Source organism: Magnolia sinica, chromosome 6 (genome assembly GCF_029962835.1).
Source record: "Magnolia sinica isolate HGM2019 chromosome 6, MsV1, whole genome shotgun sequence".
In the NCBI taxonomy this organism is placed as follows: domain Eukaryota; kingdom Viridiplantae; phylum Streptophyta; class Magnoliopsida; order Magnoliales; family Magnoliaceae; genus Magnolia; species Magnolia sinica.
In genome coordinates this window covers 90,607,317-90,619,874 of record NC_080578.1, presented here as the reverse complement: position 1 = coordinate 90,619,874, position 12,558 = coordinate 90,607,317, and the positions used below count along the sequence as shown (strand labels likewise).

Genomic DNA, 12,558 nt, shown 5'->3' with positions numbered 1-12,558 from the left:
ATGTTTCTCTCTTATCACAATAAACCCTAAACATCCCACCAAGCATCCAAACACACCCTAAGGAAAGTGGTTAAATTATATTATAATAATGTGTTTGTTTTTCATTTGAAGATGGATTTCCATAGATCCTATTTCTTTTGAAACAACCATAATAGAATCCTATTACGGTAAATCGTAATCAGACAATGATACAACTGGACCTAACTCGAACCCACCTCCTCATAGAAAGTAATGCATCTAGGGGTCATATTCCACCACCAATTTTATTTTTTTTTACTCATGATAGGATAGAGTGGAATTCGAAAACTGAAAATTTACCTGACAGAAATCAATCGTGACTCTAATGGGTGCACCACAAAGTTTTCAATATATAAAGTTACAGTGATTGGACGTTTAAAACCGTCCAATCTTTTTTATTTTTAGGCCGTGGCTCATCATCCAGCAGCAGTTCAATGGACCCATCACCAAACTCATTTGACACACTTCAGTGGAATTGTGTGCTTCATGGAAGTTCCATGACAGCTGTTCTCACTGAATATACGGCAAATGTATTTAGAGGTCGGTCCGTTAATTACATTCTTGTAATTCTGTAGTTGATGGAAACATTGTAACCTTTTGGATATTTTAAGAACGGTTTGCATCAAAACTCTACATGAGAGTGATTCTAGCAGACGCGAATTGCCAGTGCCCCCTGCCAACAGGAAGGAATTCATGTTGGTGGGGGGCACGTATAAGCCATTCGTGTCCAATGTTAGGTGGGAACTTTTATTTTTTAACCTTTAAATTTTCAGAAAATTCTTGTTTTGAATTTTGATTGGGTAAATAGGATTTGAAAATCCAACCAAAGATAATTGAAGAAGCTATGATAATGATGGTGATGGCGGCAATGATGATAATGAAAGGATCATTTATCATCACCCAATCTCAATGCACCTGGCACATACATAAGATCCGGACTGTTCATGTGTTAGGCTACGTCGAAGATGGCCCATACCCAAAAATTACAGTCGGGTTGGATGGTCTACCAAAGTGATTGAATGGTGACTGTTGGTTGAGCTTTCTTGATAACCATCCATTCCACATCAATAAAAAGCCTCCAATGACCAAGATTATCAGTCATGAGTACAATCTTTTCCGTTCGGATCATGCCATGCAGGCCAACAATGGACATTTCTGATTGTGTACATGTGTGTGCCGCATGAAGGGAGATAAGATTAATTAATGACTAACAATGATAGCCAAAGTATTAATTAGAGATAATACTTCTTAATTACTAAGATATTTTTTATGTACTTAGGATGTGGCACGTTCAATGCACGCAAAGAGAGAAAGGAAGAGAGTGAGAAAGAAAAAAAAAGGTGTGCATTACATACAAAAATAGAAATATTGTAAATAGAAGAAGAGAGCGTGGCCCACGCGCGCACAGAGAGGGAGAGACTTATCTAAGCTGTTCTGAAGCTTTGTACAGATCCCATCTAAATTATATATTGCCAAGCAACCATATACCTTTAAATATACTTAATTATATATCCTCAACTTTATTTTAAATTTCTTAATATATCCTTTAAAAATACAAAGTTCAATATGATGTGAAGGGTAGTTGCATGGGTAAAATGGTCTTTAGCTGCTCGCATTATATATATAGTGTAGATATATAATAAAAATGGGAATAGAAATGATTTGTTAGGTTTCATAGGGGTTAGACCTGTATTGAGACATGCACATGCTTACCTCCACTTTTCACTTTCAACACCAGTCACCAAGTTAGAATCCAGCACTCAGTCTCACTACACATCGTATGTGTGAACGAGATCTGGGACATTACCTAATGGGTCCTACCATGGCTGTTGATCGGATGACCTTTTCCATTGAATGTCAAACGTTGTTTGGACTTTTTCAGACCGTCCCATCCCAAGCTTCAAATGATTTTGATGTATGTCCATCCATGTTGGGGTCCAACAGATGAACGGTTAAGATGTCACAAATGTGCACCACATGTAGAATTAGAGTCATTGGTGGCTCACTTTGATACTAAGCACTGGAAACCCTCTTGAATATTTCTAGTCTTCTGGTGGTCCTATGCTGTACCTAAAAAATCTGGCCAATCTAGCCATAGGAGGGAGTTCCTTTAAGTGAAACCTCTATTGGGCTACTGCTTTTGACAAGCTTACGTTAAGCCAAAAAAATGAAGTAGATCCAAAAGTCAGGAAAGATGGAAATGCCCACCATAAAAACCTTTCAATGGCCTACCATGATGTTTATATGCCATCCAAACTATTCGTAAGGTTATTCCAGTTACGATGAATGGAAAACACAATATCAACCTGATCCAAAACTTCTATAGCTTGCACATGGCTTTAGTGATGGCTGCTCAAGCCCTCACCATTCCTGTGGCGTGGCCCACTTGAAATTTTAATCTTCCTCATCTTTGGACTCATATCATAAATGAGCTGGCAAAATTGATGGATGGAGTAGACATCGCATTGGGTCGCACAAAGCTCATGTGACGGTGGATGTGATGGGGTCAAGCATTGCTCTGATGGTAGATTCTTAGGAGTTTCAACACCCAGTCAAGGGTTCAAGTACCCATAGGTGGTGAAATCCCACTATGGCGTGAGTGTGTTGGGGGTGTGTGTTAAAAAAACAAGGAAAAAAAAAGAAAAAAAAAGAAAAAAAAAAAGGAGAGAGATACCTCAAATACATGAGAAAATTAAGAAAATAAAAATAATTCTAAAAATGCATAATAAATTGATTAATGATGAAAAATGAGCTTACAACCTCTTAAATAATAACATAAACATTAGGGAAAAGTTTCAGAAGTATACTATAACTAAAACTTCTATAAATTGTGACTTATTATAAATAGTAAAATTAAACTTACTATTTATAGACGGTCATGATTCCTACTAGACCTCATGGTTTTCAGCCAAAAATAGTATCCTATTTGGCTTAACCATGCTACTCTCCTTAGTTTTCTAATTACTCTTCTAGTTGGACGCAACTTTTGCAGTCCAAGAGTTATAATCAAACTAAAACTTACTTAAATGTAAAAATGAAATTAAAATGAAAATTCGACCGCGCCTATAATGGAATCTCACAAATTCGGCATGGGCAACCTAGCGTGGCGGGATTGGGTGGCTAAAATAGCTTCTCCTATCCCTATGGCAGTTGGATAACTCATTCCGGTTTGTGAGATATGCCTGCTTTAAGCTTTTGCCTGACCGGATCACTTCTACCTCCGATCAAGTATTTTCTGGTCCATCTTAGCCATGAAATTGTACACAACCCGTTCTACATCATTCTGCCCACAGAGCCTCCATCATATGTATGCGGCATTACAGGAGATTACCGTCCAGTGGACCTCATGCATCCATCAAATTCAAACTGTTAGATAATCTCTCTTAACCGTTTATTTTCCATGTAGACATGTCTCCCACCAGACGATCATATTAGCCTGATTTTTAGGTCATGTCTTACTTGCAATCCGATCGCTTGATGACACAATCGGATCACTTGATGACCGGCTCCAATGTCACAGACATGCACCTTGTTTTCACATGTACGAGTGCATACAACTGCACGCATGCTGGGGTACTGAGCATTTCTCTATTTTATAAGAGCATGAAAAAGCAGGAACTTGCTTTCCTTACTCTCATCATTTTTGGAACGTTGTCTCAAATGCTACCACTCAACTTGGAGGGTGGGCACGAAAAAAATCCAATTTATAAATCAGAGATGCATCCGTACCATGCGCAAGCAACACACACAATCTCTTTGATAACACTCCCAAATCTTTTAAATGTTTCAAACAACCACTTTTTCTAAAAGCCAGAGCCATTGGAGGATTTTATATCAATAGGATCGTATGTCAATATATAACCGACTTCTGCTCTAATGCTATATCAAACTATCACTTTCTCTAAAAGCTTAAGCTGTCAGAGATATCATGTCAAACAACCAAATGCTCTTAAAACTCAAAAGGCTGTCGATTGCTTGATGTCACTATTGTTAGTTGTGACAGAGTCACAATGATTAGGTGATCCTAACCATCTAATCAATAGCATGAAAAATAAATAGTGACGATCGAGCCGAGGAATCATAGGTCGATTCATAATGTTGAAACATATTGGATAGGCCCACACCATCGATTGCTTATGACTCCAAAGAAACGCTTTGGTTAGATGATCCAAACCATCCAATCTAGTATTGCAAATGGATGATTAAGAGGGAGAGAGAGAGGGAGAGAGAGAGAGAGAGAGAGCCTGGTTAGAGGGTTGGGTTCATCCAACTAACATGATTTTTGCCTTATGGTTATTGATGGTGGTGTGGAGAAAATGGACACAGTCGAGACAGATTGGCTATCACATGCAAATGGGTCTGTGGACGTGAGTATGGAGAATGTTCATATAAGATTGACCTTACTGTAAGTGGGCCACACAACAATTAACTGAGCCAAAACCTTCATGATTATTGTTTGTAATGCTGTCAAGATGTGGTTCAGACATCTAACTCATCCACCAAATTTCGGGCCATTGCAAGACTCAAGTGGGCCCACCAAGTGATTTTATATGTTTCAAGAATGATTTCTCACTGTTTTAAATGTTATTTTAAATGGTGCGGTGCACGTGATTTTCAGAGAGAGTTGATTTTGGGACATTCCTTCGCTTACATTTTATGTGGGGCACCTGATTTTCGAATAAGGTAGAATTTTGGGACATCCTTTCACTTATATTTTATATATTTTAGGAACAATTTCTCACTATTTTAGATGACGTGGCACACCTGATTTTTGGATACGGCTTGTATTTGGGGCATTCAGTCAGTCACTTGGACAGACACATCATGGTGAGGCCTACCGAGATAGGAACTTAAATATAAATAACCTACAAAGCAATAGGAAAGTGTTAAAAAGAAAAAAAGAAAAAAAGAAGAAAACAAAAATTTTCCGTATAACCACCTACCTAAAGCAATTTTTCCGTATAACCACCTACTTTTTAGACTATCCTGGAATAATTGCATACTTTCAAAATATTTAAAACAAAGCCCTTAAATTTAAGCTTAAGTTTTGTAAATATAGAGAAACAGTGTCTCTTTTACCTTAATTAACTGTGAGCAGTAGAATTTTTAACTTATTTATTTATTTAATTTTCCCTTATATATATATATATATATATATATATATATATATATATATATATATATATATATATATATATATATATATAGGGAACTTCCCATGAAGTCGAGCTGTGTGGGCCCCACCATGATGCGTGTCAAGCATCTACCCCATCAGTCGGATGCACCATTCCATGGTGGGCCTAGGGATTAAAAATCAAGTCAATCCGTGACTTGTGTGGGTCACACCACATACAAAAGTTGAGAAGGGTTTCCCTCCCATTAAAACATTCATAATCATTTGTTGGGCCCACCAAGATGTGGTTCACAAATCCAGCCCATCCATTATGTGTGTCCCACTTAGATGAGGGGTTAGACCAAGTTTCAGACACATCCAAATTTCAGGTGGGCCTCGCCAAGTGCCTTTATATGTTTTAGGCATGTATTCACAGGATTTTAGATGGTATGGCCCACATTAGCTCCGTATACGGCTGATTTTTTGGATCCCATAATTTAAAGGGGACCCATCAAATGCACGGTGTTGATGTTCGACATACATCACAGTGGGGCCCACACAACTCGACCTCATGGGAAGTTCCCATGAGCACGACGCATGGAACCTTTTCCCGTGTATGTGTATATATACGTGTGTGTGTGTGTGTGTGTGTACAAAAATGGTTTCCCGCGCACAAGGCTGCATAGTGCTTAAATGCGAGCTTATATAAGAGCTCTTGGATTACACTCATTGGTTGGGATTCAACAACTCTCTCAACGAGAGAGTCTGCAAAAGGGTGACACGCGCGTCAAGATTTTCGCAATCTCACGGGAATTGCATGTTGAGTAGCGAGACTCCTACTGAAATGATGTCACCAAGTTTTGTGGGCCACACCATGATGTATGTTTTGTATCTACACCATCCATCCATTTCGAGAGATCATATTAGGGCATGATCCAAAAAATGAATCAGATCCAAAGCCCGAGAGGACTCCACCACAAAATACAGTGGGGTGAGTGACGCCCACCGTTAAAAAGTTCTAAGGGCCATGAAAGTTCTTGATCAAGCTAATATTTGTGTTTTCCCTTCTTTCATGTCTGCTTTAACACATGAACAGGTTGGATCTCAAATAAATATCATGTGGACCTTTGGAAGGTTTCAACGGTGGGCATCACTCTCATCTCTGTTTTCTGTGGTGGGGTCCACCCCATCCTTGGATCTGCCTTGTTCTTTGGACCATGCTCTAAAATAAACTCTCCAATTGTATGAACGATGTTAATACAACACATACATCATGGTGGGGCCCACAGAAGTTGGTGACGTCACTTCAGTAGCCAACCTGCCATTATCCAATTCGTGTCCTTGCGCAGGATGCGGATACCCAACCAAAGCCTTTCGCATGAAGTTCCTACACAAGGATTTTGTAGTGTGATATTTGTGAGAAATCCAACCCGTCCATCCATTTTTTGAGCTCATTTTAAGACATGAGACCTAAAATGATGAGTATCGAAAGCTCAAGTGGGCCATACGAGATGAAACAAAACGAAAAGGAATTCTTACGGTTAGAACCTTCCCAGGAGCCACGTTGATGTTTATATTCATCCAAACCGTTTATAAGGTCATTTTCACAGACGTGAAGTGAAAAAACTAACAAATTAAACCGATACAAAACTTTTGTGGCCATATAAATGTTTCAATGGTGGTAACTAAATCCCCACTGTTTCCTCTTGTGTAGCCCACTTGAGTTTTTGATCCTCTTCATTTTTGGTCGCATGTCATAAAATAAACTCGGAAAATAGATGGACGGAGTGGCTTTCTCAAAAACATAGTAATGGGCCCCACCCAAAATCTTGCGCAGGAACTTCCTGTGAAAGGCTTCCACAGGAAATCTACGTCCCCTCACGCACGGTACCTTCCCGGAAGCAGATTGCATCCTACCCCCGCCCAGACAGTAATCCGTCCGGGTAGGGCTCTGTGGGGCCCACCGTGATGATTCTCACCGTTCATGGCTTTTGTTGAATCATTTTAAGGTATGATCCCTAAACTAAAGCAACTCTACACCTGCAATGGGCCATAAAGTGGGGATTGAACGTCCACCTTTAAAAACTTCTTAGGAGCAAGAGAAGTTTCAGATTAAAGCTGATATTTGTGTTTTCACTTCATCCATCGTCTACCTGGCCTTATGAATAGGTTGGATGGTAAAAAAAAAAAAAAACAGCACGGTGGCCCTTAGAAAGGTTTCAATGGTGTGTAATTATCACTTCAAGCCTTTCATGTGGTACGCTAGAGTTGTTGACATGCCTCATTTCTAGGATAATACCTTAAAATAATCTGATAAAAGCAATAAATGGGGTAACACTTACAACATGGTGGGCCCCACAAATCTTAGCCCGGACGGTAATCCTCCCATGTGGGCATTGATGTACTGCTTTGCTATCCAGACCATTGAAATTGTGGGTCCTATTACATGTGGAGGATAGCTCTGAAATTGCAATGATCAAGCAATCCTAACCATCCAATTAATGTTTATCAAATGGATGGTTAAAAGTAAAATATTGAATGGTCCGAAATCAAAGGGAAAATCGGATAGCTACTTATCCTTGCAAATTCCTGGTTATGCTCCATCCATGGTTGAGTCAGTGATTTAATCTGGATTGCCTTGCAACTATGCTGTGTGTACGTTTGACGAATCACAACCATTTTAAATGGTGCAAAACAAGCATAGGATTATGGTACTAACAAGTTTTCAAGATGACCATACCGTGTAATGAGTTAATTTGGCCTTTATCACAGACTCATCACCCAGCACGTGTTTGCCAGACACTGGGGCCTAAATAACCTGTGGTTGCAATAATCAAAACCATTCATGTTGTGAATTCCATGCTATCTGGGCCACTATAAGAAACTTAGGTTGAATGGATGATTATGACCATCACTATAGGTAGACATACTTAGACAATGAAAAGAAGTTTTCCAATGGCTTGCATTCAACTCTAAATACCAATAGTCATAATTGTCACTGAAGCATGGAACATTGTTCAGTGACAATTGTAGATAGGTGTGGGGTCCACAAAGTCCAGACACCTTGTAGATAGGTGGTGTGTCCCAGTCGACCATCCTGATTTTCCCCCCCACGTGATCTTCATGATGTGGCCCACCATTTGCATGGATTGGGTGTCCAGCACGAGTGACAAATTGGCAGGACCTATGAAATGGTTGCAATTAGAATATACATATATATAACGATATGGGTGTTCAATACCGTTGCTTTCCTGTTCCATGGTCCTTGAGATTTGGATCTACTTCATTCTTGGGCTCATGCTCCAAAATAATATGAAAAAAAATAGATGAACGGCATGGATAAAACACCTGCATCATGATCGGCTCACAAAGCATTGTCCAATAGATACAATTGCGAACACGGTGCCATTGCCGTGAGCACGAGGGAATCTCTGCAATTCCCTTGAGATTGCAAAAATCTTGGCAAGCGAGTCATGTTTTGATGACTCTCTTATTGTCACGGATGCTGAATCTCAGCCGATGAGTATAATCCAACAGTTCTTATAAATGCTCGCATTTAAGCACCATGCGGCCTTGTGCGCAGGAGACCGGGACTCATATATATATATATATATATATATATATATATATATATATATATATATATATATATATATATATCTATATATATATATATATATATCAATTGTAAGGGCAAGCGTGCAAAGGATTCCATGGGGCCCACCTTTATGTATGTATGTGATCAATGTCATCCACCCATTTTGTGATCTCATTTTATGCCGTCAGCCCAAAAATGAGCCAGATTTGAAGCGCAGGTGAACCCTGCCACACGAAACACTGGTGAAGAAATGCCTGTCATTAAAAACATATTAAGGCCATGGAAGCTCGGATCAAGATGATTTTGTGTCTGCTCTCTGTCCATGTTTGTGTGGCCTTGTCAACAGGTTGGATGGCCCTGATAACATCAGGTTGGGCCCTAGGAAGTTTGCAGTGATGGGAAAATCATGGGATGAACTTGCATACTTGTGGGGCTAAAAAGAAGGGATGCCGAATGCCGGGTGCGGGTGGGTAGTATCCCCGGTTGTGAGGCCCACTTCATGTATGTGTTAAATCAAAAATTTCTTGTGGGAACAAAAGTTTTGGATTAAGCTGATTTTTTGTGGTCTCTTCATCCCGGTCTTAGTGACCTTATCAACAAGTTGGATGGAAAATAAATATTCCTGTGGTGTGGTTTGCATTAGATTTGGATATGATTCAATTTTTTATATCATTTTATAAAATAAGCTCTTAAAATGGATGGACGGTGTGGATGTATGGAACATACGTATATCATAGTGGTGGATTGATCCAGGTTTCCACCCACCTTGGTGGATCCGGGGTCTCACCAAGTCCGCTCTCAATAAAAGCGGATTGCCTAGCGTGCCACCACTGGTGTGTTGATGTCACCAAAAGTTATGTGGATTCTATCATGATGTATGTGTTATATCAAAGCCGTCTATCCAGTTTTCAAAGATCATTTTAGTGCATAATAGTAAAACCAAGTTCAATAAAAGACTCGAGTGATCCACATGAGAGGCCGGAAACAATGGGGATTGAACAACCATCATTGGAACATTCATATGACTACGAAAGTTTTGTATCAAGTTTTTCATGCTTTTTTCAGTTCATAACGGCGGTGGGAGTGATATTATAAACGGTTTGGATGGCATATAAACTTAAGGCAGAGCCTAGGAAGGTTTCAACTGTAGGCATTCCTTTTCTTGCTTTTCCCTGATCCATTTGAGTCTTGGACGTATCTTATTTTTAGTTGCATGTCCTACAGTAATCTTGAAAAATGAATGAACTGGGGTGGATTTCTCACAAACACTACGGTGGCCCTGGCAGGAACTTCTTAGGAAAGCCTTTGCACGAAATACGGGGTACACCAGGCATTCCGCTTCCTCCAGTATTCACATAGCTATTGGATAGTGCTCGGCTCCTCCATAATGTATATTTTTATCCCTGCCGTTCATCTTATTTTCAACATCAAGGCATGCTCCCAAAAATGAGGGAGATCAAAGTCTCTGGCGAACCACCCCACAGTAAACAGTGGTGATTGAATGAGGGCAGTTTCGTCATGTATATATAGAGAGAGAGAGTCATGCTCACGTATGCACGTGCGCACCTTTGCACGCGTGTTATGGGTGTCTAATCTGAACGGTCCATGTGATGCAGAATCCCATGAAACCCAAAAGCCAAATTTTCAGCATGATCTATAATTCTGGTGGGCCATAGCAAAGAGAAATGCAAATCAAGGGAGGAAACTGTTTTCATTTTTCATGGCCCACCAAAGTTTTGGATCAAAGTAAAACTTGGGCGCAGGGGGTTTCATGAGGTGTTGCTTCACATGGACGGTTCAGATTTTGGATCCACATCACGTATGATGGGTTCTTAAAAAAGTTCACACAAGTTCTCTGCGAACAGGTGCGCAGGTGAGCATTTCCATATATATATATAAAAGAATGTTCACCTATGCACTGGTTCATAGGTCATTACATGCGAATCTTGATATCTACCATGGAATCTGACGTATGGTCTAAATTATATACAACGTTGAGAGCGAGTCACACGGTTGGTTCCTGACATGAGTTTTTTACAGAAGCCCTTTGCACGAAGTTACTACATGCATGCACGCGCGCGCTCTCACACACACACACACACACATATATATATGTGGGAAATGGTATTATGAGGTCCGGGCCCACCGTGATGCTTGTCAAACATCTACCCCATCAGTCAAATGCACCATTCCATGATAGGCCATGGACTTAAAAATCAAGTCACCATTCCATGATGACTTAGGTGGGCCACATTGCATAAAACAGTTGAGAAGGGTTACCCTCCCATTAAAACATTCATAATTATTTATTGGGCCCACCTACATGTGGTTCACAAATCCAGACCATCCATTGTGTGTCCCACTTGGATGAGGGGTCAGCCCAAGTTTCAGCCACATCCAAAACTTAGGTGGGCCCCAATAAGTGCTTTTATATGTTTTTGGCATGTCTTCATATGGTTTTAGATGGTATGGCCCACCTCATCTCTGCATACGGCTGATTTTTGGGATATACCATAACATAAAGGGTACTCATCAAATGCACGGTGTTGATGTTCAACACAACATGGTGGGGCCCACACAGCACGACCTCATGGGAAGTTCCCATGAGGTCGACCTCATAGTACGATATATAGATGCATGCTCACCTACGCACGTGCGCACCTTTGCACACGTGTTATGGGTGTCGAATCTGAACGGTCCATAAGATGCGGAATCCCATGAAACCTCAAAGGGAGAAATTTCACCCTCATCTAAGATTCTAGTGGGCCATAGCAAAGAGAAATTTAAATCAAGGGAAGAAACTATTTGCATTTTTATGGCCCACCGAAGTTTTGGTTCAAAGTAAAAATTAGTAGTAGAGGGTTTCATGAGTTTCTGCTTCATGTGAACCGTTCAGATTTTCGAGACTCATCAGATATAATGAGTTCTCAAAAAAGTTCGTAGGAAGTCCGTGTGAACTGGTTCGCAAGTAAGCGTTCCGCTATATATGTGTGTGTGTTTGCGCTCGACCTCACGATAAGCTCCCGTGAGGTCGAGCTGTGTGGGCCCCATCGTGATGCTTGTCGACCATCAACACCGTGCATTTGATGGGTCCCCTCTGAATTATGGGATATCCCAAAAATCAGCCATATATGGAACTCAGGTGGGCCATACCATCTAAAATCATGTGAAGACATGCCAAAAACATATAAAAGCACTTGGTAGGGCCCACCTGAGTTTTGAATGCTGCTGAAACTTGGTTTGAACCCTCATCCAAGTGGGACACACATAATGGATGGGCTGGATTTGCAAACCACATCTCGGTGGGCCCAAAAAATGATTATGAATGTTTTGATGGTGCACGGCCCCTCCCCACTGCTGTATGTGGTGCGGCCCACACAAGTCACGGATTGACTTGATTTTTGAGGCCTAGGCCCGCGATGGAATGGTGCATCTGACTGATGGGGTAGATGTTTGAAACGCATCACAATGGGGCCCACACAGCTCGACCTCATGGGATGGTCCCATCAGCTCAAGCGCATAGTACCTTTTCCATATATATATATATATATATATATATCCATCTGATGTTGAAAGTTACCAGTCAAGAAATCCATCTCTTCACATACCGTTCATATGTGCGAGATCCTGACCGTTCATCCATTATACTCTGCCATGGATAAGGCACATGCCAATTATGTGATGCTAGCCAATGATCCAAGGATTTTTGTCCATTTAACATAAAGCTGAGTTTTTCCTAACCTCTCATTTGTAATCCTTAAAAGTCCTCCAATCAGTGGCTAAGATCACAAGACTAATGTGATTCTTGGGGTACATCCCATTCAAGGCA

The 12,558-nt window shown here is 40.4% G+C and overlaps 1 pseudogene; it reads left to right on the top strand.

The window, feature by feature from the left end:
- Positions 1–12,558, top strand: part of LOC131249724 (uncharacterized) — a 90,524-nt pseudogene that overhangs the window by 21,064 nt on the left and 56,902 nt on the right.